Raw genomic sequence first — 25,891 nt, 5'->3', positions numbered from 1 at the left:
CTCTCCAGTTAATATAACATTTTAACCATATTTCGTTAGGGACGTTCTAACGATTGAAAGGTCGCAACTCGAGAAGCGTCGTTGACTGGGAGGAGTGGCGTCCTCTTGTAATCCAGCGTCTTGGAAGTCGGAATTCGAGGATGGTGTGAGGTTGGAGACTCTGATGATCATCACGCTGTGGAGATTTAACGTCCGCTCGAAGTTTACCGTCAATATGGTGCGCTCGGGGGCGCTCGAAGTGAACCAGGTTTCTTAACGAGGTACGTAGCGGCTTAGGGCAGAAATGCAGCAAGCAAAAGTACCCGCGGAAAACCGTCGTAGGGTTGCGTTTAAGAGCAGGGTTTGATTATCAGACCACCCAAGAAAGTCAAACTCGATTCTTTTGGCTTTTGTTTAAACTAACATGAAAAAGAGTTGCTATGAAAAAGAAAAAAACGGGAATATTTTTTGAAAACAAAACTTTTTTTAAAAAATTCCATTATCGCCGACGATAAATAATGTTGGTGACAGTGACCAATTGTCATCTCTATCAATGCCAGACGAACGTCGGTAAATAGTTTAATTTTTGGATTTCGAATTACATAACTTCCGTTTTTTTTCAAGGTCACGAATATATCCTTAATCAGATCGGCCGAACGTTTCTTAAGTTCAAATTAAAGGAACGGCTTTCAAGTTGCGGCTCTACCCCGGACCGTTAAATGATTTGTTTAAGGTTCTCCAGACTAAGCAAATTGAGCGTTTCTCAAAGCGGAAAAGACGTTACATTGCCGTTAGTTATAAAACTGACAACGAATAAGAAATCGCTACATTTACCCGCCCGAACTGGGGCTCGAACCCAGGACCGTTAGGTTAAAAGCCTAAAGCTCTACCGACTGAGCTATCCGGGCTCTGCCGTATTCTATCTTCATGAAAAATGTGGTAATGGACGAGACATTTATTATCTCCAGTTAATATAACATTTTAACCATATTTCGTTAGGGACGTTCTAACGATTGAAAGGTCGCAACTCGAGAAGCGTCGTTGACTGGGAGGAGTGGCGTCCTCTTGTAATCCAGCGTCTTGGAAGTCGGAATTCGAGGATGGTGTGAGGTTGGAGACTCTGATGATCATCACGCTGTGGAAATTTAACGTCCGCTCGAAGTTTACCGTCAATATGGTGCGCTCGGGGGAGCTCGAAGTGAACCAGGTTTCTTAACGAGGTACGTAGCGGCTTAGGGCAGAAATGCAGCAAGCAAAAGTACCCGCGGAAAACCGTCGTAGGGTTGCGTTTAAGAGCAGGGTTTGATTATCAGACCACCCAAGAAAGTCAAACTCGATTCTTTTGGCTTTTGTTTAAACTAACATGAAAAAGAGTTGCTATGAAAAAGAAAAAAACGGGAATATTTTTTGAAAACAAAACTTTTTTTAAAAAATTCCATTATCGCCGACGATAAATAATGTTGGTGACAGTGACCAATTGTCATCTCTATCAATGCCAGACGAACGTCGGTAAATAGTTTAATTTTTGGATTTCGAATTACATAACTTCCGTTTTTTTTCAAGGTCACGAATATATCCTTAATCAGATCGGCCGAACGTTTCTTAAGTTCAAATTAAAGGAACGGCTTTCAAGCTGCGGCTCTACCCCGGACCGTTAAATGATTTGTTTAAGGTTCTCCAGACTAAGCAAATTGAGCGTTTCTCAAAGCGGAAAAGACGTTACATTGCCGTTAGTTATAAAACTGACAACGAATAAGAAATCGCTACATTTACCCGCCCGAACTGGGGCTCGAACCCAGGACCGTTAGGTTAAAAGCCTAAAGCTCTACCGACTGAGCTATCCGGGCTCTGCCGTATTCTATCTTCATGAAAAATGTGGTAATGGACGAGACATTTATTATCTCCAGTTAATATAACATTTTAACCATATTTCGTTAGGGACGTTCTAACGATTGAAAGGTCGCAACTCGAGAAGCGTCGTTGACTTGGAGGAGTGGCGTCCTCTTGTAATCCAGCGTCTTGGAAGTCGGAATTCGAGGATGGTGTGAGGTTGGAGACTCTGATGATCATCACGCTGTGGAGATTTAACGTCCGCTCGAAGTTTACCGTCAATATGGTGCGCTCGGGGGCGCTCGAAGTGAACCAGGTTTCTTAACGAGGTACGTAGCGGCTTAGGGCAGAAATGCAGCAAGCAAAAGTACCCGCGGAAAACCGTCGTAGGGTTGCGTTTAAGAGCAGGGTTTGATTATCAGACCACCCAAGAAAGTCAAACTCGATTCTTTTGGCTTTTGTTTAAACTAACATGAAAAAGAGTTGCTATGAAAAAGAAAAAAACGGGAATATTTTTTGAAAACAAAACTTTTTTTAAAAAATTCCATTATCGCCGACGATAAATAATGTTGGTGACAGTGACCAATTGTCATCTCTATCAATGCCAGACGAACGTCGGTAAATAGTTTAATTTTTGGATTTCGAATTACATAACTTCCGTTTTTTTTCAAGGTCACGAATATATCCTTAATCAGATCGGCCGAACGTTTCTTAAGTTCAAATTAAAGGAACGGCTTTCAAGCTGCGGCTCTACCCCGGACCGTTAAATGATTTGTTTAAGGTTCTCCAGACTAAGCAAATTGAGCGTTTCTCAAAGCGGAAAAGACGTTACATTGCCGTTAGTTATAAAACTGACAACGAATAAGAAATCGCTACATTTACCCGCCCGAACTGGGGCTCGAACCCAGGACCGTTAGGTTAAAAGCCTAAAGCTCTACCGACTGAGCTATCCGGGCTCTGCCGTATTCTATCTTCATGAAAAATGTGGTAATGGACGAGACATTTATTATCTCCAGTTAATATAACATTTTAACCATATTTCGTTAGGGACGTTCTAACGATTGAAAGGTCGCAACTCGAGAAGCGTCGTTGACTTGGAGGAGTGGCGTCCTCTTGTAATCCAGCGTCTTGGAAGTCGGAATTCGAGGATGGTGTGAGGTTGGAGACTCTGATGATCATCACGCTGTGGAGATTTAACGTCCGCTCGAAGTTTACCGTCAATATGGTGCGCTCGGGGGCGCTCGAAGTGAACCAGGTTTCTTAACGAGGTACGTAGCGGCTTAGGGCAGAAATGCAGCAAGCAAAAGTACCCGCGGAAAACCGTCGTAGGGTTGCGTTTAAGAGCAGGGTTTGATTATCAGACCACCCAAGAAAGTCAAACTCGATTCTTTTGGCTTTTGTTTAAACTAACATGAAAAAGAGTTGCTATGAAAAAGAAAAAAACGGGAATATTTTTTGAAAACAAAACTTTTTTTAAAAAATTCCATTATCGCCGACGATAAATAATGTTGGTGACAGTGACCAATTGTCATCTCTATCAATGCCAGACGAACGTCGGTAAATAGTTTAATTTTTGGATTTCGAATTACATAACTTCCGTTTTTTTTCAAGGTCACGAATATATCCTTAATCAGATCGGCCGAACGTTTCTTAAGTTCAAATTAAAGGAACGGCTTTCAAGCTGCGGCTCTACCCCGGACCGTTAAATGATTTGTTTAAGGTTCTCCAGACTAAGCAAATTGAGCGTTTCTCAAAGCGGAAAAGACGTTACATTGCCGTTAGTTATAAAACTGACAACGAATAAGAAATCGCTACATTTACCCGCCCGAACTGGGGCTCGAACCCAGGACCGTTAGGTTAAAAGCCTAAAGCTCTACCGACTGAGCTATCCGGGCTCTGCCGTATTCTATCTTCATGAAAAATGTGGTAATGGACGAGACATTTATTATCTCCAGTTAATATAACATTTTAACCATATTTCGTTAGGGACGTTCTAACGATTGAAAGGTCGCAACTCGAGAAGCGTCGTTGACTTGGAGGAGTGGCGTCCTCTTGTAATCCAGCGTCTTGGAAGTCGGAATTCGAGGATGGTGTGAGGTTGGAGACTCTGATGATCATCACGCTGTGGAGATTTAACGTCCGCTCGAAGTTTACCGTCAATATGGTGCGCTCGGGGGCGCTCGAAGTGAACCAGGTTTCTTAACGAGGTACGTAGCGGCTTAGGGCAGAAATGCAGCAAGCAAAAGTACCCGCGGAAAACCGTCGTAGGGTTGCGTTTAAGAGCAGGGTTTGATTATCAGACCACCCAAGAAAGTCAAACTCGATTCTTTTGGCTTTTGTTTAAACTAACATGAAAAAGAGTTGCTATGAAAAAGAAAAAAACGGGAATATTTTTTGAAAACAAAACTTTTTTTTAAAAAATTCCATTATCGCCGACGATAAATAATGTTGGTGACAGTGACCAATTGTCATCTCTATCAATGCCAGACGAACGTCGGTAAATAGTTTAATTTTTGGATTTCGAATTACATAACTTCCGTTTTTTTTCAAGGTCACGAATATATCCTTAATCAGATCGGCCGAACGTTTCTTAAGTTCAAATTAAAGGAACGGCTTTCAAGCTGCGGCTCTACCCCGGACCGTTAAATGATTTGTTTAAGGTTATCCAGACTAAGCAAATTGAGCGTTTCTCAAAGCGGAAAAGACGTTACATTGCCGTTAGTTATAAAACTGACAACGAATAAAAAATCGCTACATTTACCCGCCCGAACTGGGGCTCGAACCCAGGACCGTTAGGTTAAAAGCCTAACGCTCTACCGACTGAGCTATCCGGGCTCTGCCGTATTCTATCTTCATGAAAAATGTGGTAATGGACGAGACATTTATTCTCTCCAGTTAATATAACATTTTAACCATATTTCGTTAGGGACGTTCTAACGTTTGAAAGGTCGCAACTCGTGAAGCGTCGTTGACTGGGAGGAGTGGCGTCCTCTTGTAATCCAGCGTCTTGGAAGTCGGAATTCGAGGATGGTGTGAGGTTGGAGACTCTGATGATCATCACGCTGTGGAGATTTAACGTCCGCTCGAAGTTTACCGTCAATATGGTGCGCTCGGGGGCGCTCGAAGTGAACCAGGTTTCTTAACGAGGTACGTAGCGGCTTAGGGCAGAAATGCAGCAAGCAAAAGTACCCGCGGAAAACCGTCGTAGGGTTGCGTTTAAGAGCAGGGTTTGATTATCAGACCACCCAAGAAAGTCAAACTCGATTCTTTTGGCTTTTGTTTAAACTAACATGAAAAAGAGTTGCTATGAAAAAGAAAAAAACGGGAATATTTTTTGAAAACAAAACTTTTTTTAAAAAATTCCATTATCGCCGACGATAAATAATGTTGGTGACAGTGACCAATTGTCATCTCTATCAATGCCAGACGAACGTCGGTAAATAGTTTAATTTTTGGATTTCGAATTACATAACTTCCGTTTTTTTTCAAGGTCACGAATATATCCTTAATCAGATCGGCCGAACGTTTCTTAAGTTCAAATTAAAGGAACGGCTTTCAAGCTGCGGCTCTACCCCGGACCGTTAAATGATTTGTTTAAGGTTATCCAGACTAAGCAAATTGAGCGTTTCTCAAAGCGGAAAAGACGTTACATTGCCGTTAGTTATAAAACTGACAACGAATAAAAAATCGCTACATTTACCCGCCCGAACTGGGGCTCGAACCCAGGACCGTTAGGTTAAAAGCCTAACGCTCTACCGACTGAGCTATCCGGGCTCTGCCGTATTCTATCTTCATGAAAAATGTGGTAATGGACGAGACATTTATTCTCTCCAGTTAATATAACATTTTAACCATATTTCGTTAGGGACGTTCTAACGTTTGAAAGGTCGCAACTCGTGAAGCGTCGTTGACTGGGAGGAGTGGCGTCCTCTTGTAATCCAGCGTCTTGGAAGTCGGAATTCGAGGATGGTGTGAGGTTGGAGACTCTGATGATCATCACGCTGTGGAGATTTAACGTCCGCTCGAAGTTTACCGTCAATATGGTGCGCTCGGGGGCGCTCGAAGTGAACCAGGTTTCTTAACGAGGTACGTAGCGGCTTAGGGCAGAAATGCAGCAAGCAAAAGTACCCGCGGAAAACCGTCGTAGGGTTGCGTTTAAGAGCAGGGTTTGATTATCAGACCACCCAAGAAAGTCAAACTCGATTCTTTTGGCTTTTGTTTAAACTAACATGAAAAAGAGTTGCTATGAAAAAGAAAAAAACGGGAATATTTTTTGAAAACAAAACTTTTTTTAAAAAATTCCATTATCGCCGACGATAAATAATGTTGGTGACAGTGACCAATTGTCATCTCTATCAATGCCAGACGAACGTCGGTAAATAGTTTAATTTTTGGATTTCGAATTACATAACTTCCGTTTTTTTTCAAGGTCACGAATATATCCTTAATCAGATCGGCCGAACGTTTCTTAAGTTCAAATTAAAGGAACGGCTTTCAAGCTGCGGCTCTACCCCGGACCGTTAAATGATTTGTTTAAGGTTCTCCAGACTAAGCAAATTGAGCGTTTCTCAAAGCGGAAAAGACGTTACATTGCCGTTAGTTATAAAACTGACAACGAATAAGAAATCGCTACATTTACCCGCCCGAACTGGGGCTCGAACCCAGGACCGTTAGGTTAAAAGCCTAAAGCTCTACCGACTGAGCTATCCGGGCTCTGCCGTATTCTATCTTCATGAAAAATGTGGTAATGGACGAGACATTTATTATCTCCAGTTAATATAACATTTTAACCATATTTCGTTAGGGACGTTCTAACGATTGAAAGGTCGCAACTCGAGAAGCGTCGTTGACTTGGAGGAGTGGCGTCCTCTTGTAATCCAGCGTCTTGGAAGTCGGAATTCGAGGATGGTGTGAGGTTGGAGACTCTGATGATCATCACGCTGTGGAGATTTAACGTCCGCTCGAAGTTTACCGTCAATATGGTGCGCTCGGGGGCGCTCGAAGTGAACCAGGTTTCTTAACGAGGTACGTAGCGGCTTAGGGCAGAAATGCAGCAAGCAAAAGTACCCGCGGAAAACCGTCGTAGGGTTGCGTTTAAGAGCAGGGTTTGATTATCAGACCACCCAAGAAAGTCAAACTCGATTCTTTTGGCTTTTGTTTAAACTAACATGAAAAAGAGTTGCTATGAAAAAGAAAAAAACGGGAATATTTTTTGAAAACAAAACTTTTTTTAAAAAATTCCATTATCGCCGACGATAAATAATGTTGGTGACAGTGACCAATTGTCATCTCTATCAATGCCAGACGAACGTCGGTAAGTAGTTTAATTTTTGGATTTCGAATTACATAACTTCCGTTTTTTTTCAAGGTCACGAATATATCCTTAATCAGATCGGCCGAACGTTTCTTAAGTTCAAATTAAAGGAACGGCTTTCAAGCTGCGGCTCTACCCCGGACCGTTAAATGATTTGTTTAAGGTTCTCCAGACTAAGCAAATTGAGCGTTTCTCAAAGCGGAAAAGACGTTACATTGCCGTTAGTTATAAAACTGACAACGAATAAAAAATCGCTACATTTACCCGCCCGAACTGGGGCTCGAACCCAGGACCGTTAGGTTAAAAGCCTAACGCTCTACCGACTGAGCTATCCGGGCTCTGCCGTATTCTATCTTCATGAAAAATGTGGTAATGGACGAGACATTTATTCTCTCCAGTTAATATAACATTTTAACCATATTTCGTTAGGGACGTTCTAACGTTTGAAAGGTCGCAACTCGTGAAGCGTCGTTGACTGGGAGGAGTGGCGTCCTCTTGTAATCCAGCGTCTTGGAAGTCGGAATTCGAGGATGGTGTGAGGTTGGAGACTCTGATGATCATCACGCTGTGGAGATTTAACGTCCGCTCGAAGTTTACCGTCAATATGGTGCGCTCGGGGGAGCTCGAAGTGAACCAGGTTTCTTAACGAGGTACGTAGCGGCTTAGGGCAGAAATGCAGCAAGCAAAAGTACCCGCGGAAAACCGTCGTAGGGTTGCGTTTAAGAGCAGGGTTTGATTATCAGACCACCCAAGAAAGTCAAACTCGATTCTTTTGGCTTTTGTTTAAACTAACATGAAAAAGAGTTGCTATGAAAAAGAAAAAAACGGGAATATTTTTTGAAAACAAAACTTTTTTTTAAAAATTCCATTATCGCCGACGATAAATAATGTTGGTGACAGTGACCAATTGTCATCTCTATCAATGCCAGACGAACGTCGGTAAATAGTTTAATTTTTGGATTTCGAATTACATAACTTCCGTTTTTTTTCAAGGTCACGAATATATCCTTAATCAGATCGGCCGAACGTTTCTTAAGTTCAAATAAAAGGAACGGCTTTCAAGCTGCGGCTCTACCCCGGACCGTTAAATGATTTGTTTAAGGTTCTCCAGACTAAGCAAATTGAGCGTTTCTCAAAGCGGAAAAGACGTTACATTGCCGTTAGTTATAAAACTGACAACGAATAAGAAATCGCTACATTTACCCGCCCGAACTGGGGCTCGAACCCAGGACCGTTAGGTTAAAAGCCTAACGCTCTACCGACTGAGCTATCCGGGCTCTGCCGTATTCTATCTTCATGAAAAATGTGGTAATGGACGAGACATTTATTATCTCCAGTTAATATAACATTTTAACCATATTTCGTTAGGGACGTTCTAACGATTGAAAGGTCGCAACTCGAGAAGCGTCGTTGACTGGGAGGAGTGGCGTCCTCTTGTAATCCAGCGTCTTGGAAGTCGGAATTCGAGGATGGTGTGAGGTTGGAGACTCTGATGATCATCACGCTGTGGAAATTTAACGTCCGCTCGAAGTTTACCGTCAATATGGTGCGCTCGGGGGAGCTCGAAGTGAACCAGGTTTCTTAACGAGGTACGTAGCGGCTTAGGGCAGAAATGCAGCAAGCAAAAGTACCCGCGGAAAACCGTCGTAGGGTTGCGTTTAAGAGCAGGGTTTGATTATCAGACCACCCAAGAAAGTCAAACTCGATTCTTTTGGCTTTTGTTTAAACTAACATGAAAAAGAGTTGCTATGAAAAAGAAAAAAACGGGAATATTTTTTGAAAACAAAACTTTTTTTTAAAAAATTCCATTATCGCCGACGATAAATAATGTTGGTGACAGTGACCAATTGTCATCTCTATCAATGCCAGACGAACGTCGGTAAATAGTTTAATTTTTGGATTTCGAATTACATAACTTCCGTTTTTTTTCAAGGTCACGAATATATCCTTAATCAGATCGGCCGAACGTTTCTTAAGTTCAAATTAAAGGAACGGCTTTCAAGCTGCGGCTCTACCCCGGACCGTTAAATGATTTGTTTAAGGTTATCCAGACTAAGCAAATTGAGCGTTTCTCAAAGCGGAAAAGACGTTACATTGCCGTTAGTTATAAAACTGACAACGAATAAAAAATCGCTACATTTACCCGCCCGAACTGGGGCTCGAACCCAGGACCGTTAGGTTAAAAGCCTAACGCTCTACCGACTGAGCTATCCGGGCTCTGCCGTATTCTATCTTCATGAAAAATGTGGTAATGGACGAGACATTTATTCTCTCCAGTTAATATAACATTTTAACCATATTTCGTTAGGGACGTTCTAACGTTTGAAAGGTCGCAACTCGTGAAGCGTCGTTGACTGGGAGGAGTGGCGTCCTCTTGTAATCCAGCGTCTTGGAAGTCGGAATTCGAGGATGGTGTGAGGTTGGAGACTCTGATGATCATCACGCTGTGGAGATTTAACGTCCGCTCGAAGTTTACCGTCAATATGGTGCGCTCGGGGGCGCTCGAAGTGAACCAGGTTTCTTAACGAGGTACGTAGCGGCTTAGGGCAGAAATGCAGCAAGCAAAAGTACCCGCGGAAAACCGTCGTAGGGTTGCGTTTAAGAGCAGGGTTTGATTATCAGACCACCCAAGAAAGTCAAACTCGATTCTTTTGGCTTTTGTTTAAACTAACATGAAAAAGAGTTGCTATGAAAAAGAAAAAAACGGGAATATTTTTTGAAAACAAAACTTTTTTTAAAAAATTCCATTATCGCCGACGATAAATAATGTTGGTGACAGTGACCAATTGTCATCTCTATCAATGCCAGACGAACGTCGGTAAATAGTTTAATTTTTGGATTTCGAATTACATAACTTCCGTTTTTTTTCAAGGTCACGAATATATCCTTAATCAGATCGGCCGAACGTTTCTTAAGTTCAAATTAAAGGAACGGCTTTCAAGCTGCGGCTCTACCCCGGACCGTTAAATGATTTGTTTAAGGTTATCCAGACTAAGCAAATTGAGCGTTTCTCAAAGCGGAAAAGACGTTACATTGCCGTTAGTTATAAAACTGACAACGAATAAAAAATCGCTACATTTACCCGCCCGAACTGGGGCTCGAACCCAGGACCGTTAGGTTAAAAGCCTAACGCTCTACCGACTGAGCTATCCGGGCTCTGCCGTATTCTATCTTCATGAAAAATGTGGTAATGGACGAGACATTTATTCTCTCCAGTTAATATAACATTTTAACCATATTTCGTTAGGGACGTTCTAACGTTTGAAAGGTCGCAACTCGTGAAGCGTCGTTGACTGGGAGGAGTGGCGTCCTCTTGTAATCCAGCGTCTTGGAAGTCGGAATTCGAGGATGGTGTGAGGTTGGAGACTCTGATGATCATCACGCTGTGGAGATTTAACGTCCGCTCGAAGTTTACCGTCAATATGGTGCGCTCGGGGGCGCTCGAAGTGAACCAGGTTTCTTAACGAGGTACGTAGCGGCTTAGGGCAGAAATGCAGCAAGCAAAAGTACCCGCGGAAAACCGTCGTAGGGTTGCGTTTAAGAGCAGGGTTTGATTATCAGACCACCCAAGAAAGTCAAACTCGATTCTTTTGGCTTTTGTTTAAACTAACATGAAAAAGAGTTGCTATGAAAAAGAAAAAAACGGGAATATTTTTTGAAAACAAAACTTTTTTTAAAAAATTCCATTATCGCCGACGATAAATAATGTTGGTGACAGTGACCAATTGTCATCTCTATCAATGCCAGACGAACGTCGGTAAATAGTTTAATTTTTGGATTTCGAATTACATAACTTCCGTTTTTTTTCAAGGTCACGAATATATCCTTAATCAGATCGGCCGAACGTTTCTTAAGTTCAAATTAAAGGAACGGCTTTCAAGCTGCGGCTCTACCCCGGACCGTTAAATGATTTGTTTAAGGTTCTCCAGACTAAGCAAATTGAGCGTTTCTCAAAGCGGAAAAGACGTTACATTGCCGTTAGTTATAAAACTGACAACGAATAAGAAATCGCTACATTTACCCGCCCGAACTGGGGCTCGAACCCAGGACCGTTAGGTTAAAAGCCTAAAGCTCTACCGACTGAGCTATCCGGGCTCTGCCGTATTCTATCTTCATGAAAAATGTGGTAATGGACGAGACATTTATTATCTCCAGTTAATATAACATTTTAACCATATTTCGTTAGGGACGTTCTAACGATTGAAAGGTCGCAACTCGAGAAGCGTCGTTGACTTGGAGGAGTGGCGTCCTCTTGTAATCCAGCGTCTTGGAAGTCGGAATTCGAGGATGGTGTGAGGTTGGAGACTCTGATGATCATCACGCTGTGGAGATTTAACGTCCGCTCGAAGTTTACCGTCAATATGGTGCGCTCGGGGGCGCTCGAAGTGAACCAGGTTTCTTAACGAGGTACGTAGCGGCTTAGGGCAGAAATGCAGCAAGCAAAAGTACCCGCGGAAAACCGTCGTAGGGTTGCGTTTAAGAGCAGGGTTTGATTATCAGACCACCCAAGAAAGTCAAACTCGATTCTTTTGGCTTTTGTTTAAACTAACATGAAAAAGAGTTGCTATGAAAAAGAAAAAAACGGGAATATTTTTTGAAAACAAAACTTTTTTTAAAAAATTCCATTATCGCCGACGATAAATAATGTTGGTGACAGTGACCAATTGTCATCTCTATCAATGCCAGACGAACGTCGGTAAGTAGTTTAATTTTTGGATTTCGAATTACATAACTTCCGTTTTTTTTCAAGGTCACGAATATATCCTTAATCAGATCGGCCGAACGTTTCTTAAGTTCAAATTAAAGGAACGGCTTTCAAGCTGCGGCTCTACCCCGGACCGTTAAATGATTTGTTTAAGGTTCTCCAGACTAAGCAAATTGAGCGTTTCTCAAAGCGGAAAAGACGTTACATTGCCGTTAGTTATAAAACTGACAACGAATAAAAAATCGCTACATTTACCCGCCCGAACTGGGGCTCGAACCCAGGACCGTTAGGTTAAAAGCCTAACGCTCTACCGACTGAGCTATCCGGGCTCTGCCGTATTCTATCTTCATGAAAAATGTGGTAATGGACGAGACATTTATTCTCTCCAGTTAATATAACATTTTAACCATATTTCGTTAGGGACGTTCTAACGTTTGAAAGGTCGCAACTCGTGAAGCGTCGTTGACTGGGAGGAGTGGCGTCCTCTTGTAATCCAGCGTCTTGGAAGTCGGAATTCGAGGATGGTGTGAGGTTGGAGACTCTGATGATCATCACGCTGTGGAGATTTAACGTCCGCTCGAAGTTTACCGTCAATATGGTGCGCTCGGGGGAGCTCGAAGTGAACCAGGTTTCTTAACGAGGTACGTAGCGGCTTAGGGCAGAAATGCAGCAAGCAAAAGTACCCGCGGAAAACCGTCGTAGGGTTGCGTTTAAGAGCAGGGTTTGATTATCAGACCACCCAAGAAAGTCAAACTCGATTCTTTTGGCTTTTGTTTAAACTAACATGAAAAAGAGTTGCTATGAAAAAGAAAAAAACGGGAATATTTTTTGAAAACAAAACTTTTTTTTAAAAATTCCATTATCGCCGACGATAAATAATGTTGGTGACAGTGACCAATTGTCATCTCTATCAATGCCAGACGAACGTCGGTAAATAGTTTAATTTTTGGATTTCGAATTACATAACTTCCGTTTTTTTTCAAGGTCACGAATATATCCTTAATCAGATCGGCCGAACGTTTCTTAAGTTCAAATAAAAGGAACGGCTTTCAAGCTGCGGCTCTACCCCGGACCGTTAAATGATTTGTTTAAGGTTCTCCAGACTAAGCAAATTGAGCGTTTCTCAAAGCGGAAAAGACGTTACATTGCCGTTAGTTATAAAACTGACAACGAATAAGAAATCGCTACATTTACCCGCCCGAACTGGGGCTCGAACCCAGGACCGTTAGGTTAAAAGCCTAACGCTCTACCGACTGAGCTATCCGGGCTCTGCCGTATTCTATCTTCATGAAAAATGTGGTAATGGACGAGACATTTATTATCTCCAGTTAATATAACATTTTAACCATATTTCGTTAGGGACGTTCTAACGATTGAAAGGTCGCAACTCGAGAAGCGTCGTTGACTGGGAGGAGTGGCGTCCTCTTGTAATCCAGCGTCTTGGAAGTCGGAATTCGAGGATGGTGTGAGGTTGGAGACTCTGATGATCATCACGCTGTGGAGATTTAACGTCCGCTCGAAGTTTACCGTCAATATGGTGCGCTCGGGGGCGCTCGAAGTGAACCAGGTTTCTTAACGAGGTACGTAGCGGCTTAGGGCAGAAATGCAGCAAGCAAAAGTACCCGCGGAAAACCGTCGTAGGGTTGCGTTTAAGAGCAGGGTTTGATAATCAGACCACCCAAGAAAGTCAAACTCGATTCTTTTGGCTTTTGTTTAAACTAACATGAAAAAGAGTTGCTATGAAAAAGAAAAAAACGGGAATATTTTTTGAAAACAAAACTTTTTTTTAAAAATTCCATTATCGCCGACGATAAATAATGTTGGTGACAGTGACCAATTGTCATCTCTATCAATGCCAGACGAACGTCGGTAAGTAGTTTAATTTTTGGATTTCGAATTACATAACTTCCGTTTTTTTTCAAGGTCACGAATATATCCTTAATCAGATCGGCCGAACGTTTCTTAAGTTCAAATTAAAGGAACGGCTTTCAAGCTGCGGCTCTACCCCGGACCGTTAAATGATTTGTTTAAGGTTCTCCAGACTAAGCAAATTGAGCGTTTCTCAAAGCGGAAAAGACGTTACATTGCCGTTAGTTATAAAACTGACAACGAATAAAAAATCGCTACATTTACCCGCCCGAACTGGGGCTCGAACCCAGGACCGTTAGGTTAAAAGCCTAACGCTCTACCGACTGAGCTATCCGGGCTCTGCCGTATTCTATCTTCATGAAAAATGTGGTAATGGACGAAACATTTATTATCTCCAGTTAATATAACATTTTAACCATATTTCGTTAGGGACGTTCTAACGATTGAAAGGTCGCAACTCGAGAAGCGTCGTTGACTGGGAGGAGTGGCGTCCTCTTGTAATCCAGCGTCTTGGAAGTCGGAATTCGAGGATGGTGTGAGGTTGGAGACTCTGATGATCATCACGCTGTGGAAATTTAACGTCCGCTCGAAGTTTACCGTCAATATGGTGCGCTCGGGGGAGCTCGAAGTGAACCAGGTTTCTTAACGAGGTACGTAGCGGCTTAGGGCAGAAATGCAGCAAGCAAAAGTACCCGCGGAAAACCGTCGTAGGGTTGCGTTTAAGAGCAGGGTTTGATTATCAGACCACCCAAGAAAGTCAAACACGATTCTTTTGGCTTTTGTTTAAACTAACATGAAAAAGAGTTGCTATGAAAAAGAAAAAAACGGGAATATTTTTTGAAAACAAAACTTTTTTTTAAAAATTCCATTATCGCCGACGATAAATAATGTTGGTGACAGTGACCAATTGTCATCTCTATCAATGCCAGACGAACGTCGGTAAATAGTTTAATTTTTGGATTTCGAATTACATAAGTTCCGTTTTTTTCCAAGGTCACGAATAAATCCTTAATTAGATCGGTCGAACGTTTCTTAAGTTCAAATTAAAGGAACGACTTTCAAGCTGCGGCTCTACCCCGGACCGTTAAATGATTTGTTTAAGGTTCTCCAGACTAAGCAAATTGAGCGTTTCTCAAAGCGGAAAAGACGTTACATTGCCGTTAGTTATAAAACTGACAACGAATAAAAAATCGCTACATTTACCCGCCCGAACTGGGGCTCGAACCCAGGACCGTTAGGTTAAAAGCCTAACGCTCTACCGACTGAGCTATCCGGGCTCTGCCGTATTCTATCTTCATGAAAAATGTGGTAATGGACGAGACATTTATTCTCTCCAGTTAATATAACATTTTAACCATATTTCGTTAGGGACGTTCTAACGTTTGAAAGGTCGCAACTCGTGAAGCGTCGTTGACTGGGAGGAGTGGCGTCCTCTTGTAATCCAGCGTCTTGGAAGTCGGAATTCGAGGATGGTGTGAGGTTGGAGACTCTGATGATCATCACGCTGTGGAGATTTAACGTCCGCTCGAAGTTTACCGTCAATATGGTGCGCTCGGGGGAGCTCGAAGTGAACCAGGTTTCTTAACGAGGTACGTAGCGGCTTAGGGCAGAAATGCAGCAAGCAAAAGTACCCGCGGAAAACCGTCGTAGGGTTGCGTTTAAGAGCAGGGTTTGATTATCAGACCACCCAAGAAAGTCAAACTCGATTCTTTTGGCTTTTGTTTAAACTAACATGAAAAAGAGTTGCTATGAAAAAGAAAAAAACGGGAATATTTTTTGAAAACAAAACTTTTTTTTAAAAATTCCATTATCGCCGACGATAAATAATGTTGGTGACAGTGACCAATTGTCATCTCTATCAATGCCAGACGAACGTCGGTAAATAGTTTAATTTTTGGATTTCGAATTACATAACTTCCGTTTTTTTTCAAGGTCACGAATATATCCTTAATCAGATCGGCCGAACGTTTCTTAAGTTCAAATAAAAGGAACGGCTTTCAAGCTGCGGCTCTACCCCGGACCGTTAAATGATTTGTTTAAGGTTCTCCAGACTAAGCAAATTGAGCGTTTCTCAAAGCGGAAAAGACGTTACATTGCCGTTAGTTATAAAACTGACAACGAATAAGAAATCGCTACATTTACCCGCCCGAACTGGGGCTCGAACCCAGGACCGTTAGGTTAAAAGCCTAACGCTCTACCGACTGAGCTATCCGGGCTCTGCCGTATTCTATCTTCATGAAAAATGTGGTAATGGACGAGACATTTATTATCTCCAGTTAATATAACATTTTAACCATATTTCGTTAGGGACGTTCTAACGATTGAAAGGTCGCAACTCGAGAAGCGTCGTTGACTGGGAGGAGTGGCGTCCTCTTGTAATCCAGCGTCTTGGAAGTCGGAATTCGAGGATGGTGTGAGGTTGGAGACTCTGATGATCATCACGCTGTGGAGATTTAACGTCCGCTCGAAGTTTACCGTCAATATGGTGCGCTCGGGGGCGCTCGAAGTGAACCAGGTTTCTTAACGAGGTACGTAGCGGCTTAGGGCAGAAATGCAGCAAGCAAAAGTACCCGCGGAAAACCGTCGTAGGGTTGCGTTTAAGAGCAGGGTTTGATAATCAGACCACCCAAGAAAGTCAAACTCGATTCTTTTGGCTTTTGTTTAAACTAACATGAAAAAGAGTTGCTATGAAAAAGAAAAAAACGGGAATATTTTTTGAAAACAAAACTTTTTTTTAAAAATTCCATTATCGCCGACGATAAATAATGTTGGTGACAGTGACCAATTGTCATCTCTATCAATGCCAGACGAACGTCGGTAAGTAGTTTAATTTTTGGATTTCGAATTACATAACTTCCGTTTTTTTTCAAGGTCACGAATATATCCTTAATCAGATCGGCCGAACGTTTCTTAAGTTCAAATTAAAGGAACGGCTTTCAAGCTGCGGCTCTACCCCGGACCGTTAAATGATTTGTTTAAGGTTCTCCAGACTAAGCAAATTGAGCGTTTCTCAAAGCGGAAAAGACGTTACATTGCCGTTAGTTATAAAACTGACAACGAATAAAAAATCGCTACATTTACCCGCCCGAACTGGGGCTCGAACCCAGGACCGTTAGGTTAAAAGCCTAACGCTCTACCGACTGAGCTATCCGGGCTCTGCCGTATTCTATCTTCATGAAAAATGTGGTAATGGACGAAACATTTATTATCTCCAGTTAATATAACATTTTAACCATATTTCGTTAGGGACGTTCTAACGATTGAAAGGTCGCAACTCGAGAAGCGTCGTTGACTGGGAGGAGTGGCGTCCTCTTGTAATCCAGCGTCTTGGAAGTCGGAATTCGAGGATGGTGTGAGGTTGGAGACTCTGATGATCATCACGCTGTGGAAATTTAACGTCCGCTCGAAGTTTACCGTCAATATGGTGCGCTCGGGGGAGCTCGAAGTGAACCAGGTTTCTTAACGAGGTACGTAGCGGCTTAGGGCAGAAATGCAGCAAGCAAAAGTACCCGCGGAAAACCGTCGTAGGGTTGCGTTTAAGAGCAGGGTTTGATTATCAGACCACCCAAGAAAGTCAAACACGATTCTTTTGGCTTTTGTTTAAACTAACATGAAAAAGAGTTGCTATGAAAAAGAAAAAAACGGGAATATTTTTTGAAAACAAAACTTTTTTTTAAAAATTCCATTATCGCCGACGATAAATAATGTTGGTGACAGTGACCAATTGTCATCTCTATCAATGCCAGACGAACGTCGGTAAATAGTTTAATTTTTGGATTTCGAATTACATAAGTTCCGTTTTTTTCCAAGGTCACGAATAAATCCTTAATTAGATCGGTCGAACGTTTCTTAAGTTCAAATTAAAGGAACGACTTTCAAGCTGCGGCTCTACCCCGGACCGTTAAATGATTTGTTTAAGGTTCTCCAGACTAAGCAAATTGAGCGTTTCTCAAAGCGGAAAAGACGTTACATTGCCGTTAGTTATAAAACCGGCAACGAATAAAAAATCGCTACATTTACCCGCCCGAACTGGGGCTCGAACCCAGGACCGTTAGGTTAAAAGCCTAACGCTCTACCGACTGAGCTATCCGGGCTCTGCCGTATTCTATCTTCATGAAAAATGTGGTAATGGACGGGACTTTTATTCTCTCCAGTTAATATAACATTTTAACCATATTTCGTTAGGGACGTTCTAACGATTGAAAGGTCGCAACTCGAGAAGCGTCGTTGACTGGGAGGAGTGGCGTCCTCTTGTAATCCAGCGTCTTGGAAGTCGGAATTCGAGGATGGTGTGAGGGTGGAGACTCTGATGATCATCACGCTGTGGAGATTTAACGTCCGCACGAAGTTTACCGTCAATATGGTGCGCTCGGGGGAGCTCGAAGTGAACCAGGTTTCTTAACGAGGTACGTAGCGGCTTAGGGCAGAAATGCAGCAAGCAAAAGTACCCGCGGAAAACCGTCATAGGGTTGCGTTTAAGAGCAGGGTCTGATTATCAGACCACCCAAGAAAGTCAAACTCGATTCTTTTGGCTTTTGTTTAAACTAACATGAAAAAGAGTTGCTATGAAAAAGAAAAAAACGGGAATATTTTTTGAAAACAAAACTTTTTTTAAAAAATTCCATTATCGCCGACGATAAATAATGTTGGTGACAGTGACCAATTGTCATCTCTATCAATGCCAGACGAACGTCGGTAAATAGTTTAATTTTTGGATTTCGAATTACATAAGTTCCGTTTTTTTCCAAGGTCACGAATAAATCCTTAATCAGATCGGTCGAACGTTTCTTAAGTTCAAATTAAAGGAACGACTTTCAAGCTGCGGCTCTACCCCGGACCGTTAAATGATTTGTTTAAGGTTCTCCAGACTAAGCAAATTGAGCGTTTCTCAAAGCGGAAAAGACGTTACATTGCCGTTAGTTATAAAACCGGCAACGAATAAAAAATCGCTACATTTACCCGCCCGAACTGGGGCTCGAACCCAGGACCGTTAGGTTAAAAGCCTAACGCTCTACCGACTGAGCTATCCGGGCTCTGCGGTATTCTATCTTCATGAAAAATGTGGTAATGGACGGGACATTTATTCTCTCCAGTTAATATAACATTTTAACCATATTTCGTTAGGGACGTTCTAACGATTGAAAGGTCGCAACTCGAGAAGCGTCGTTGACTGGGAGGAGTGGCGTCCTCTTGTAATCCAGCGTCTTGGAAGTCGGAATTCGAGGATGGTGTGAGGGTGGAGACTCTGATGATCATCACGCTGTGGAGATTTAACGTCCGCCCGAAGTTTACCGTCAATATGGTGCGCTCGGGGGAGCTCGAAGTGAACCAGGTTTCTTAACGAGGTACGTAGCGGCTTAGGGCAGAAATGCAGCAAGCAAAAGTACCCGCGGAAAACCGTCATAGGGTTGCGTTTAAGAGCAGGGTCTGATTATCAGACCACCCAAGAAAGTCAAACTCGATTCTTTTGGCTTTTGTTTAAACTAACATGAAAAAGAGTTGCTATGAAAAAGAAAAAAACGGGAATATTTTTTGAAAACAAAACTTTTTTTTAAAAATTCCATTATCGCCGACGATAAATAATGTTGGTGACAGTGACCAATTGTCATCTCTATCAATGCCAGACGAACGTCGGTAAATAGTTTAATTTTTGGATTTCGAATTACATAAGTTCCGTTTTTTTCCAAGGTCACGAATAAATCCTTAATCAGATCGGTCGAACGTTTCTTAAGTTCAAATTAAAGGAACGACTTTCAAGCTGCGGCTCTACCCCGGACCGTTAAATGATTTGTTTAAGGTTCTCCAGACTAAGCAAATTGAGCGTTTCTCAAAGCGGAAAAGACGTTACATTGCCGTTAGTTATAAAACCGGCAACGAATAAAAAATCGCTACATTTACCCGCCCGAACTGGGGCTCGAACCCAGGACCGTTAGGTTAAAAGCCTAACGCTCTACCGACTGAGCTATCCGGGCTCTGCCGTATTCTATCTTCATGAAAAATGTGGTAATGGACGGGACATTTATTCTCTCCAGTTAATATAACATTTTAACCATATTTCGTTAGGGACGTTCTAACGATTGAAAGGTCGCAACTCGAGAAGCGTCGTTGACTGGGAGGAGTGGCGTCCTCTTGTAATCCAGCGTCTTGGAAGTCGGAATTCGAGGATGGTGTGAGGGTGGAGACTCTGATGATCATCACGCTGTGGAGATTTAACGTCCGCCCGAAGTTTACCGTCAATATGGTGCGCTCGGGGGAGCTCGAAGTGAACCAGGTTTCTTAACGAGGTACGTAGCGGCTTAGGGCAGAAATGCAGCAAGCAAAAGTACCCGCGGAAAACCGTCATAGGGTTGCGTTTAAGAGCAGGGTCTGATTATCAGACCACCCAAGAAAGTCAAACTCGATTCTTTTGGCTTTTGTTTAAACTAACATGAAAAAGAGTTGCTATGAAAAAGAAAAAAACGGGAATATTTTTTGAAAACAAAACTTTTTTTAAAAAATTCCATTATCGCCGACGATAAATAATGTTGGTGACAGTGACCAATTGTCATCTCTATCAATGCCAGACGAACGTCGGTAAATAGTTTAATTTTTGGATTTCGAATTACATAAGTTCCGTTTTTTTCCAAGGTCACGAATAAATCCTTAATCAGATCGGTCGAACGTTTCTTAAGTTCAAATTAAAGGAACGACTTTCAAGCTGCGGCTCTACCCCGGACCGTTAAATGATTTGTTTAAGGTTCTCCAGACTAAGCAAATTGAGCGTTTCTCAAAGCGGAAAAGACGTTACATTGCCGTTAGTTATAAAACTGACAACGAATAAAAAATCGCTACATTTACCCGCCCGAACTGGGGCTCGAACCCAGGACCGTTAGGTTAAAAGCCTAACGCTCTACCGACTGAGCTATCCGGGCTCTGCCGTATTCTATCTTCATGAAAAATGTGGTAATGGACGAGACATTTATTCTCTCCAGTTAATATAACATTTTAACCATATTTCGTTAGGGACGTTCTAACGTTTGAAAGGTCGCAACTCGTGAAGCGTCGTTGACTGGGAGGAGTGGCGTCCTCTTGTAATCCAGCGTCTTGGAAGTCGGAATTCGAGGATGGTGTGAGGTTGGAGACTCTGATGATCATCACGCTGTGGAGATTTAACGTCCGCTCGAAGTTTACCGTCAATATGGTGCGCTCGGGGGAGCTCGAAGTGAACCAGGTTTCTTAACGAGGTACGTAGCGGCTTAGGGCAGAAATGCAGCAAGCAAAAGTACCCGCGGAAAACCGTCGTAGGGTTGCGTTTAAGAGCAGGGTTTGATTATCAGACCACCCAAGAAAGTCAAACTCGATTCTTTTGGCTTTTGTTTAAACTAACATGAAAAAGAGTTGCTATGAAAAAGAAAAAAACGGGAATATTTTTTGAAAACAAAACTTTTTTTTAAAAATTCCATTATCGCCGACGATAAATAATGTTGGTGACAGTGACCAATTGTCATCTCTATCAATGCCAGACGAACGTCGGTAAATAGTTTAATTTTTGGATTTCGAATTACATAACTTCCGTTTTTTTTCAAGGTCACGAATATATCCTTAATCAGATCGGCCGAACGTTTCTTAAGTTCAAATAAAAGGAACGGCTTTCAAGCTGCGGCTCTACCCCGGACCGTTAAATGATTTGTTTAAGGTTCTCCAGACTAAGCAAATTGAGCGTTTCTCAAAGCGGAAAAGACGTTACATTGCCGTTAGTTATAAAACTGACAACGAATAAGAAATCGCTACATTTACCCGCCCGAACTGGGGCTCGAACCCAGGACCGTTAGGTTAAAAGCCTAACGCTCTACCGACTGAGCTATCCGGGCTCTGCCGTATTCTATCTTCATGAAAAATGTGGTAATGGACGAGACATTTATTATCTCCAGTTAATATAACATTTTAACCATATTTCGTTAGGGACGTTCTAACGATTGAAAGGTCGCAACTCGAGAAGCGTCGTTGACTGGGAGGAGTGGCGTCCTCTTGTAATCCAGCGTCTTGGAAGTCGGAATTCGAGGATGGTGTGAGGTTGGAGACTCTGATGTTCATCACGCTGTGGAGATTTAACGTCCGCTCGAAGTTTACCGTCAATATGGTGCGCTCGGGGGCGCTCGAAGTGAACCAGGTTTCTTAACGAGGTACGTAGCGGCTTAGGGCAGAAATGCAGCAAGCAAAAGTACCCGCGGAAAACCGTCGTAGGGTTGCGTTTAAGAGCAGGGTTTGATAATCAGACCACCCAAGAAAGTCAAACTCGATTCTTTTGGCTTTTGTTTAAACTAACATGAAAAAGAGTTGCTATGAAAAAGAAAAAAACGGGAATATTTTTTGAAAACAAAACTTTTTTTTAAAAATTCCATTATCGCCGACGATAAATAATGTTGGTGACAGTGACCAATTGTCATCTCTATCAATGCCAGACGAACGTCGGTAAGTAGTTTAATTTTTGGATTTCGAATTACATAACTTCCGTTTTTTTTCAAGGTCACGAATATATCCTTAATCAGATCGGCCGAACGTTTCTTAAGTTCAAATTAAAGGAACGGCTTTCAAGCTGCGGCTCTACCCCGGACCGTTAAATGATTTGTTTAAGGTTCTCCAGACTAAGCAAATTGAGCGTTTCTCAAAGCGGAAAAGACGTTACATTGCCGTTAGTTATAAAACTGACAACGAATAAAAAATCGCTACATTTACCCGCCCGAACTGGGGCTCGAACCCAGGACCGTTAGGTTAAAAGCCTAACGCTCTACCGACTGAGCTATCCGGGCTCTGCCGTATTCTATCTTCATGAAAAATGTGGTAATGGACGAAACATTTATTATCTCCAGTTAATATAACATTTTAACCATATTTCGTTAGGGACGTTCTAACGATTGAAAGGTCGCAACTCGAGAAGCGTCGTTGACTGGGAGGAGTGGCGTCCTCTTGTAATCCAGCGTCTTGGAAGTCGGAATTCGAGGATGGTGTGAGGTTGGAGACTCTGATGATCATCACGCTGTGGAAATTTAACGTCCGCTCGAAGTTTACCGTCAATATGGTGCGCTCGGGGGAGCTCGAAGTGAACCAGGTTTCTTAACGAGGTACGTAGCGGCTTAGGGCAGAAATGCAGCAAGCAAAAGTACCCGCGGAAAACCGTCGTAGGGTTGCGTTTAAGAGCAGGGTTTGATTATCAGACCACCCAAGAAAGTCAAACACGATTCTTTTGGCTTTTGTTTAAACTAACATGAAAAAGAGTTGCTATGAAAAAGAAAAAAACGGGAATATTTTTTGAAAACAAAACTTTTTTTTAAAAATTCCATTATCGCCGACGATAAATAATGTTGGTGACAGTGACCAATTGTCATCTCTATCAATGCCAGACGAACGTCGGTAAATAGTTTAATTTTTGGATTTCGAATTACATAAGTTCCGTTTTTTTCCAAGGTCACGAATAAATCCTTAATTAGATCGGTCGAACGTTTCTTAAGTTCAAATTAAAGGAACGACTTTCAAGCTGCGGCTCTACCCCGGACCGTTAAATGATTTGTTTAAGGTTCTCCAGACTAAGCAAATTGAGCGTTTCTCAAAGCGGAAAAGACGTTACATTGCCGTTAGTTATAAAACCGGCAACGAATAAAAAATCGCTACATTTACCCGCCCGAACTGGGGCTCGAACCCAGGACCGTTAGGTTAAAAGCCTAACGCTCTACCGACTGAGCTATCCGGGCTCTGCCGTATTCTATCTTCATGAAAAATGTGGTAATGGACGGGACTTTTATTCTCTCCAGTTAATATAACATTTTAACCATATTTCGTTAGGGACGTTCTAACGATTGAAAGGTCGCAACTCGAGAAGCGTCGTTGACTGGGAGGAGTGGCGTCCTCTTGTAATCCAGCGTCTTGGAAGTCGGAATTCGAGGATGGTGTGAGGGTGGAGACTCTGATGATCATCACGCTGTGGAGATTTAACGTCCGCACGAAGTTTACCGTCAATATGGTGCGCTCGGGGGAGCTCGAAGTGAACCAGGTTTCTTAACGAGGTACGTAGCGGCTTAGGGCAGAAATGCAGCAAGCAAAAGTACCCGCGGAAAACCGTCATAGGGTTGCGTTTAAGAGCAGGGTCTGATTATCAGACCACCCAAGAAAGTCAAACTCGATTCTTTTGGCTTTTGTTTAAACTAACATGAAAAAGAGTTGCTATGAAAAAGAAAAAAACGGGAATATTTTTTGAAAACAAAACTTTTTTTAAAAAATTCCATTATCGCCGACGATAAATAATGTTGGTGACAGTGACCAATTGTCATCTCTATCAATGCCAGACGAACGTCGGTAAATAGTTTAATTTTTGGATTTCGAATTACATAACTTCCGTTTTTTTTCAAGGTCACGAATATATCCTTAATCAGATCGGCCGAACGTTTCTTAAGTTCAAATTAAAGGAACGGCTTTCAAGCTGCGGCTCTACCCCGGACCGTTAAATGATTTGTTTAAGGTTCTCCAGACTAAGCAAATTGAGCGTTTCTCAAAGCGGAAAAGACGTTACATTGCCGTTAGTTATAAAACTGACAACGAATAAAAAATCGCTACATTTACCCGCCCGAACTGGGGCTCGAACCCAGGACCGTTAGGTTAAAAGCCTAACGCTCTACCGACTGAGCTATCCGGGCTCTGCCGTATTCTATCTTCATGAAAAATGTGGTAATGGACGAAACATTTATTATCTCCAGTTAATATAACATTTTAACCATATTTCGTTAGGGACGTTCTAACGATTGAAAGGTCGCAACTCGAGAAGCGTCGTTGACTGGGAGGAGTGGCGTCCTCTTGTAATCCAGCGTCTTGGAAGTCGGAATTCGAGGATGGTGTGAGGTTGGAGACTCTGATGATCATCACGCTGTGGAAATTTAACGTCCGCTCGAAGTTTACCGTCAATATGGTGCGCTCGGGGGAGCTCGAAGTGAACCAGGTTTCTTAACGAGGTACGTAGCGGCTTAGGGCAGAAATGCAGCAAGCAAAAGTACCCGCGGAAAACCGTCGTAGGGTTGCGTTTAAGAGCAGGGTTTGATTATCAGACCACCCAAGAAAGTCAAACACGATTCTTTTGGCTTTTGTTTAAACTAACATGAAAAAGAGTTGCTATGAAAAAGAAAAAAACGGGAATATTTTTTGAAAACAAAACTTTTTTTTAAAAATTCCATTATCGCCGACGATAAATAATGTTGGTGACAGTGACCAATTGTCATCTCTATCAATGCCAGACGAACGTCGGTAAATAGTTTAATTTTTGGATTTCGAATTACATAAGTTCCGTTTTTTTCCAAGGTCACGAATAAATCCTTAATTAGATCGGTCGAACGTTTCTTAAGTTCAAATTAAAGGAACGACTTTCAAGCTGCGGCTCTACCCCGGACCGTTAAATGATTTGTTTAAGGTTCTCCAGACTAAGCAAATTGAGCGTTTCTCAAAGCGGAAAAGACGTTACATTGCCGTTAGTTATAAAACCGGCAACGAATAAAAAATCGCTACATTTACCCGCCCGAACTGGGGCTCGAACCCAGGACCGTTAGGTTAAAAGCCTAACGCTCTACCGACTGAGCTATCCGGGCTCTGCCGTATTCTATCTTCATGAAAAATGTGGTAATGGACGGGACTTTTATTCTCTCCAGTTAATATAACATTTTAACCATATTTCGTTAGGGACGTTCTAACGATTGAAAGGTCGCAACTCGAGAAGCGTCGTTGACTGGGAGGAGTGGCGTCCTCTTGTAATCCAGCGTCTTGGAAGTCGGAATTCGAGGATGGTGTGAGGGTGGAGACTCTGATGATCATCACGCTGTGGAGATTTAACGTCCGCACGAAGTTTACCGTCAATATGGTGCGCTCGGGGGAGCTCGAAGTGAACCAGGTTTCTTAACGAGGTACGTAGCGGCTTAGGGCAGAAATGCAGCAAGCAAAAGTACCCGCGGAAAACCGTCATAGGGTTGCGTTTAAGAGCAGGGTCTGATTATCAGACCACCCAAGAAAGTCAAACTCGATTCTTTTGGCTTTTGTTTAAACTAACATGAAAAAGAGTTGCTATGAAAAAGAAAAAAACGGGAATATTTTTTGAAAACAAAACTTTTTTTAAAAAATTCCATTATCGCCGACGATAAATAATGTTGGTGACAGTGACCAATTGTCATCTCTATCAATGC

The 25,891-nt window shown here is 42.3% G+C and overlaps 55 non-coding genes across 55 annotated transcripts; 28 read left to right on the top strand and 27 right to left on the bottom strand.

Moving 5' to 3' along the window:
- Positions 1–84: 84 nt before the first annotated feature.
- On the top strand, positions 85–383 carry LOC149965352 (signal recognition particle RNA). The gene has a single exon (XR_016472881.1).
- A 431-nt stretch (positions 384–814) lies between these two features.
- Positions 815–887, bottom strand: TRNAK-UUU (transfer RNA lysine (anticodon UUU)). The gene has a single exon. It is a non-coding gene; the product is annotated as a tRNA-Lys (tRNA).
- A 136-nt stretch (positions 888–1,023) lies between these two features.
- LOC149965350 (signal recognition particle RNA) lies at positions 1,024–1,322 on the top strand. The gene has a single exon (XR_016474676.1).
- A 431-nt stretch (positions 1,323–1,753) lies between these two features.
- On the bottom strand, positions 1,754–1,826 carry TRNAK-UUU (transfer RNA lysine (anticodon UUU)). The gene has a single exon. It is a non-coding gene; the product is annotated as a tRNA-Lys (tRNA).
- Positions 1,827–1,962: 136 nt separating this feature from the next.
- On the top strand, positions 1,963–2,261 carry LOC149965348 (signal recognition particle RNA). The gene has a single exon (XR_016473165.1).
- Positions 2,262–2,692: 431 nt separating this feature from the next.
- TRNAK-UUU (transfer RNA lysine (anticodon UUU)) lies at positions 2,693–2,765 on the bottom strand. The gene has a single exon. It is a non-coding gene; the product is annotated as a tRNA-Lys (tRNA).
- A 136-nt stretch (positions 2,766–2,901) lies between these two features.
- Positions 2,902–3,200, top strand: LOC149965346 (signal recognition particle RNA). The gene has a single exon (XR_016473164.1).
- Positions 3,201–3,631: 431 nt separating this feature from the next.
- On the bottom strand, positions 3,632–3,704 carry TRNAK-UUU (transfer RNA lysine (anticodon UUU)). Its single transcript has one exon. It is a non-coding gene; the product is annotated as a tRNA-Lys (tRNA).
- Positions 3,705–3,840: 136 nt separating this feature from the next.
- Positions 3,841–4,139, top strand: LOC149965344 (signal recognition particle RNA). Its single transcript, XR_016473163.1, has one exon.
- Positions 4,140–4,571: 432 nt separating this feature from the next.
- TRNAK-UUU (transfer RNA lysine (anticodon UUU)) lies at positions 4,572–4,644 on the bottom strand. The gene has a single exon. It is a non-coding gene; the product is annotated as a tRNA-Lys (tRNA).
- A 136-nt stretch (positions 4,645–4,780) lies between these two features.
- Positions 4,781–5,079, top strand: LOC149965342 (signal recognition particle RNA). The gene has a single exon (XR_016472880.1).
- A 431-nt stretch (positions 5,080–5,510) lies between these two features.
- TRNAK-UUU (transfer RNA lysine (anticodon UUU)) lies at positions 5,511–5,583 on the bottom strand. The gene has a single exon. It is a non-coding gene; the product is annotated as a tRNA-Lys (tRNA).
- A 136-nt stretch (positions 5,584–5,719) lies between these two features.
- On the top strand, positions 5,720–6,018 carry LOC149965340 (signal recognition particle RNA). The gene has a single exon (XR_016474962.1).
- A 431-nt stretch (positions 6,019–6,449) lies between these two features.
- On the bottom strand, positions 6,450–6,522 carry TRNAK-UUU (transfer RNA lysine (anticodon UUU)). Its single transcript has one exon. It is a non-coding gene; the product is annotated as a tRNA-Lys (tRNA).
- A 136-nt stretch (positions 6,523–6,658) lies between these two features.
- On the top strand, positions 6,659–6,957 carry LOC149965338 (signal recognition particle RNA). Its single transcript, XR_016473162.1, has one exon.
- A 431-nt stretch (positions 6,958–7,388) lies between these two features.
- TRNAK-UUU (transfer RNA lysine (anticodon UUU)) lies at positions 7,389–7,461 on the bottom strand. Its single transcript has one exon. It is a non-coding gene; the product is annotated as a tRNA-Lys (tRNA).
- Positions 7,462–7,597: 136 nt separating this feature from the next.
- Positions 7,598–7,896, top strand: LOC149965336 (signal recognition particle RNA). The gene has a single exon (XR_016473983.1).
- Positions 7,897–8,327: 431 nt separating this feature from the next.
- Positions 8,328–8,400, bottom strand: TRNAK-UUU (transfer RNA lysine (anticodon UUU)). The gene has a single exon. It is a non-coding gene; the product is annotated as a tRNA-Lys (tRNA).
- A 136-nt stretch (positions 8,401–8,536) lies between these two features.
- Positions 8,537–8,835, top strand: LOC149965334 (signal recognition particle RNA). The gene has a single exon (XR_016474654.1).
- Positions 8,836–9,267: 432 nt separating this feature from the next.
- On the bottom strand, positions 9,268–9,340 carry TRNAK-UUU (transfer RNA lysine (anticodon UUU)). The gene has a single exon. It is a non-coding gene; the product is annotated as a tRNA-Lys (tRNA).
- A 136-nt stretch (positions 9,341–9,476) lies between these two features.
- On the top strand, positions 9,477–9,775 carry LOC149965332 (signal recognition particle RNA). The gene has a single exon (XR_016474951.1).
- Positions 9,776–10,206: 431 nt separating this feature from the next.
- TRNAK-UUU (transfer RNA lysine (anticodon UUU)) lies at positions 10,207–10,279 on the bottom strand. The gene has a single exon. It is a non-coding gene; the product is annotated as a tRNA-Lys (tRNA).
- A 136-nt stretch (positions 10,280–10,415) lies between these two features.
- Positions 10,416–10,714, top strand: LOC149965330 (signal recognition particle RNA). The gene has a single exon (XR_016474940.1).
- A 431-nt stretch (positions 10,715–11,145) lies between these two features.
- TRNAK-UUU (transfer RNA lysine (anticodon UUU)) lies at positions 11,146–11,218 on the bottom strand. Its single transcript has one exon. It is a non-coding gene; the product is annotated as a tRNA-Lys (tRNA).
- Positions 11,219–11,354: 136 nt separating this feature from the next.
- LOC149965328 (signal recognition particle RNA) lies at positions 11,355–11,653 on the top strand. The gene has a single exon (XR_016473161.1).
- Positions 11,654–12,084: 431 nt separating this feature from the next.
- Positions 12,085–12,157, bottom strand: TRNAK-UUU (transfer RNA lysine (anticodon UUU)). The gene has a single exon. It is a non-coding gene; the product is annotated as a tRNA-Lys (tRNA).
- A 136-nt stretch (positions 12,158–12,293) lies between these two features.
- LOC149965326 (signal recognition particle RNA) lies at positions 12,294–12,592 on the top strand. Its single transcript, XR_016473981.1, has one exon.
- A 431-nt stretch (positions 12,593–13,023) lies between these two features.
- On the bottom strand, positions 13,024–13,096 carry TRNAK-UUU (transfer RNA lysine (anticodon UUU)). Its single transcript has one exon. It is a non-coding gene; the product is annotated as a tRNA-Lys (tRNA).
- A 136-nt stretch (positions 13,097–13,232) lies between these two features.
- LOC149965324 (signal recognition particle RNA) lies at positions 13,233–13,531 on the top strand. The gene has a single exon (XR_016473105.1).
- A 431-nt stretch (positions 13,532–13,962) lies between these two features.
- Positions 13,963–14,035, bottom strand: TRNAK-UUU (transfer RNA lysine (anticodon UUU)). The gene has a single exon. It is a non-coding gene; the product is annotated as a tRNA-Lys (tRNA).
- Positions 14,036–14,171: 136 nt separating this feature from the next.
- Positions 14,172–14,470, top strand: LOC149965322 (signal recognition particle RNA). The gene has a single exon (XR_016472956.1).
- Positions 14,471–14,901: 431 nt separating this feature from the next.
- TRNAK-UUU (transfer RNA lysine (anticodon UUU)) lies at positions 14,902–14,974 on the bottom strand. The gene has a single exon. It is a non-coding gene; the product is annotated as a tRNA-Lys (tRNA).
- A 136-nt stretch (positions 14,975–15,110) lies between these two features.
- LOC149965320 (signal recognition particle RNA) lies at positions 15,111–15,409 on the top strand. The gene has a single exon (XR_016473978.1).
- A 431-nt stretch (positions 15,410–15,840) lies between these two features.
- TRNAK-UUU (transfer RNA lysine (anticodon UUU)) lies at positions 15,841–15,913 on the bottom strand. The gene has a single exon. It is a non-coding gene; the product is annotated as a tRNA-Lys (tRNA).
- Positions 15,914–16,049: 136 nt separating this feature from the next.
- On the top strand, positions 16,050–16,348 carry LOC149965318 (signal recognition particle RNA). The gene has a single exon (XR_016473103.1).
- A 431-nt stretch (positions 16,349–16,779) lies between these two features.
- On the bottom strand, positions 16,780–16,852 carry TRNAK-UUU (transfer RNA lysine (anticodon UUU)). The gene has a single exon. It is a non-coding gene; the product is annotated as a tRNA-Lys (tRNA).
- A 136-nt stretch (positions 16,853–16,988) lies between these two features.
- On the top strand, positions 16,989–17,287 carry LOC149965316 (signal recognition particle RNA). Its single transcript, XR_016472954.1, has one exon.
- Positions 17,288–17,718: 431 nt separating this feature from the next.
- Positions 17,719–17,791, bottom strand: TRNAK-UUU (transfer RNA lysine (anticodon UUU)). Its single transcript has one exon. It is a non-coding gene; the product is annotated as a tRNA-Lys (tRNA).
- Positions 17,792–17,927: 136 nt separating this feature from the next.
- LOC149965314 (signal recognition particle RNA) lies at positions 17,928–18,226 on the top strand. Its single transcript, XR_016473827.1, has one exon.
- Positions 18,227–18,657: 431 nt separating this feature from the next.
- Positions 18,658–18,730, bottom strand: TRNAK-UUU (transfer RNA lysine (anticodon UUU)). Its single transcript has one exon. It is a non-coding gene; the product is annotated as a tRNA-Lys (tRNA).
- A 136-nt stretch (positions 18,731–18,866) lies between these two features.
- LOC149965312 (signal recognition particle RNA) lies at positions 18,867–19,165 on the top strand. Its single transcript, XR_016474797.1, has one exon.
- A 431-nt stretch (positions 19,166–19,596) lies between these two features.
- TRNAK-UUU (transfer RNA lysine (anticodon UUU)) lies at positions 19,597–19,669 on the bottom strand. The gene has a single exon. It is a non-coding gene; the product is annotated as a tRNA-Lys (tRNA).
- Positions 19,670–19,805: 136 nt separating this feature from the next.
- Positions 19,806–20,104, top strand: LOC149965310 (signal recognition particle RNA). Its single transcript, XR_016474775.1, has one exon.
- Positions 20,105–20,535: 431 nt separating this feature from the next.
- On the bottom strand, positions 20,536–20,608 carry TRNAK-UUU (transfer RNA lysine (anticodon UUU)). The gene has a single exon. It is a non-coding gene; the product is annotated as a tRNA-Lys (tRNA).
- Positions 20,609–20,744: 136 nt separating this feature from the next.
- On the top strand, positions 20,745–21,043 carry LOC149965308 (signal recognition particle RNA). The gene has a single exon (XR_016473975.1).
- A 431-nt stretch (positions 21,044–21,474) lies between these two features.
- TRNAK-UUU (transfer RNA lysine (anticodon UUU)) lies at positions 21,475–21,547 on the bottom strand. Its single transcript has one exon. It is a non-coding gene; the product is annotated as a tRNA-Lys (tRNA).
- A 136-nt stretch (positions 21,548–21,683) lies between these two features.
- LOC149965306 (signal recognition particle RNA) lies at positions 21,684–21,982 on the top strand. Its single transcript, XR_016473145.1, has one exon.
- Positions 21,983–22,413: 431 nt separating this feature from the next.
- TRNAK-UUU (transfer RNA lysine (anticodon UUU)) lies at positions 22,414–22,486 on the bottom strand. The gene has a single exon. It is a non-coding gene; the product is annotated as a tRNA-Lys (tRNA).
- A 136-nt stretch (positions 22,487–22,622) lies between these two features.
- On the top strand, positions 22,623–22,921 carry LOC149965304 (signal recognition particle RNA). The gene has a single exon (XR_016472951.1).
- A 431-nt stretch (positions 22,922–23,352) lies between these two features.
- On the bottom strand, positions 23,353–23,425 carry TRNAK-UUU (transfer RNA lysine (anticodon UUU)). The gene has a single exon. It is a non-coding gene; the product is annotated as a tRNA-Lys (tRNA).
- Positions 23,426–23,561: 136 nt separating this feature from the next.
- LOC149965302 (signal recognition particle RNA) lies at positions 23,562–23,860 on the top strand. The gene has a single exon (XR_016473826.1).
- Positions 23,861–24,291: 431 nt separating this feature from the next.
- Positions 24,292–24,364, bottom strand: TRNAK-UUU (transfer RNA lysine (anticodon UUU)). Its single transcript has one exon. It is a non-coding gene; the product is annotated as a tRNA-Lys (tRNA).
- A 136-nt stretch (positions 24,365–24,500) lies between these two features.
- On the top strand, positions 24,501–24,799 carry LOC149965300 (signal recognition particle RNA). The gene has a single exon (XR_016472948.1).
- A 431-nt stretch (positions 24,800–25,230) lies between these two features.
- TRNAK-UUU (transfer RNA lysine (anticodon UUU)) lies at positions 25,231–25,303 on the bottom strand. Its single transcript has one exon. It is a non-coding gene; the product is annotated as a tRNA-Lys (tRNA).
- A 136-nt stretch (positions 25,304–25,439) lies between these two features.
- On the top strand, positions 25,440–25,738 carry LOC149965298 (signal recognition particle RNA). Its single transcript, XR_016473824.1, has one exon.
- Positions 25,739–25,891: the final 153 nt, after the last annotated feature.

The sequence above is a fragment of the Leiobunum rupestre genome, chromosome 1 (genome assembly GCF_980474605.1).
Source record: "Leiobunum rupestre chromosome 1, qqLeiRupe1.1.hap1, whole genome shotgun sequence".
NCBI lineage: Eukaryota > Metazoa > Arthropoda > Arachnida > Opiliones > Sclerosomatidae > Leiobunum > Leiobunum rupestre.
The sequence above is the reverse complement of the archived record's forward strand: the minus strand, read 5'-3'. Positions and strand labels throughout refer to the sequence as shown.